Raw genomic sequence first — 1,894 nt, forward strand, 5'->3', positions numbered from 1 at the left:
TATCAAGCTATCATCTATCTATCTATCTATCTATCTATCTATCTATCTATCATCTATCTATCTATCTATCTATCATCTATCTATCTATCTATCTATCATCTATCTATCTATCATCTATCTATCTATCTATCTATCATCTATCTATCGATCTATCTATCTGTCATCTATCATCTATCTATCTATCTATCTATCTATCATCTATCATCTATCTATCTATCTATCTATCTATCTATCTATCTATCTATCTATCTATCATCTATCTATTTATAAAATCCAGATCTCTCTACATACCTCAGGCTGGCTTGGAACTCACAGAGATCTGACTACCTCTGTCTCCTGAGACCTGGGATTAAAGGTGTGCCCTGCTGCACCTGGCTTTGGGTACTTGTAAATAAATGAAGCTGATGTCTTCAAAATACTCCTGCAAGGGTGTTTACAGCAGTTTTAGTTTGGGACAGCAAACTGAAGTCCCCCAGCACAAGGAACAGCCTGTGGGCACAAAGAAAGGGACCTTGTGCAGCATGCAGGGGCAAACGTATGGGGTGGGACAGTGTGGGGGCACAGGAGACCCTGATAATAGTTGTAACAGAGTCTTGCAGAAATGAGGAAATCGTACCTTTTAAAATTCATTTGTATGTATATGTGGAGCATATATGTCTGTATTTACATGTGTACATGTGTGAGTATTAATCAGAAATAGATGCTGGATGTCTCTTCTAATACTTTGTCTCTGTCTGTCTGTGCAGGCTAGGTTTTTTTTTAAAATAATGATGCTAATGCCTTTATTTTTTTCATTTTTTTAATATGTAAGTACACTGTAGCTGTCTTCAGACACTCCAGAAGAGGGCATCGGATCCCATTGCAGATGGTTGTGAGCCACCATATGGTTGCTGGGATTTGAACTCAGGACCTCTGGAAGAGCAGTCAGTGCTCAACCGCTGAGCCATCTCTCCAGCCCGCAGGCTAGGCTTATATCAACTTTTAAGCTAGAGTTATTTTTGGAAGAAGTCACCTCATTTGAGAAAATATTCCCACCAGATTGTCCTGTGGGTAAGCCTGCCCTGTGCCTGTGGGCAAGCCTGTTCTGCACCTGTTTTTGTGATTGATGACTGATGGGGGAGGGTCCAGCTCATTGTGGGCAGTGCTACCCCTTGACACCATAAGAAGGAAGGCTGAGTAAGTTGTGAGGAGCAAGCTAGGAAACAGCATTCCTCCATGGCCCCCTGCATCTGTCCTGCCTCCAGGTTCCTTCCCTGACTTCCCTGCTGCAAGTGTGAGTGAAATAAACTCTTTTTTCCCCAAGTTGCTTTTGGTCATTCTGCTGACATGGTCATCACAGCAGCAGAAGCCTTAAGGACCTGAAAGTGGTGTGTATTTGGGGATGGTGGGGGGTTGGCATTGGGCATGTGCCTGGGGAGGCTTGTGGAGCTGAGCATGCGCCTGGAGAGGCTTGTGGTAGCATTTGTACTTTAGGAAAGAAAAACCAAAGAGTGCTTATGGCTCAGTGGATTGTTCTTTGTGAGCTTAGAAGATAACAGTGTTGAGAGAAATTTAGACAGTGGAAGCCTGCCATGTAAAATTTCATAGGGAAGTTTGAGAGTCCCTCATAGACTTTATCAGGGCCATTCACATGATACTTTGAATTAAGAACCACTAAGATGCCCAGTCTACAAAGTGATTCCGGGGTAGCCAGGGCTACACAAGGAAACCTTTTGTCAAAAATAAAAAATAAAAAAAGGAAAAAACCCACTAAAGTGAACCCCTTGCTTTGCTGGGACAATGGATGCTGGTCAGCCAGGTAATTAACACTCATTAAGAAGAGACCAGCAGCCGGGCGTGGTGGCGCACGCCTTTAATCCCAGCACGCGGGAGGCAGAGGCAGGCAGATTTCTGA

This window comes from Mus pahari, chromosome 3 (genome assembly GCF_900095145.1).
Source record: "Mus pahari chromosome 3, PAHARI_EIJ_v1.1, whole genome shotgun sequence".
In the NCBI taxonomy this organism is placed as follows: Eukaryota; Metazoa; Chordata; class Mammalia; order Rodentia; family Muridae; genus Mus; species Mus pahari.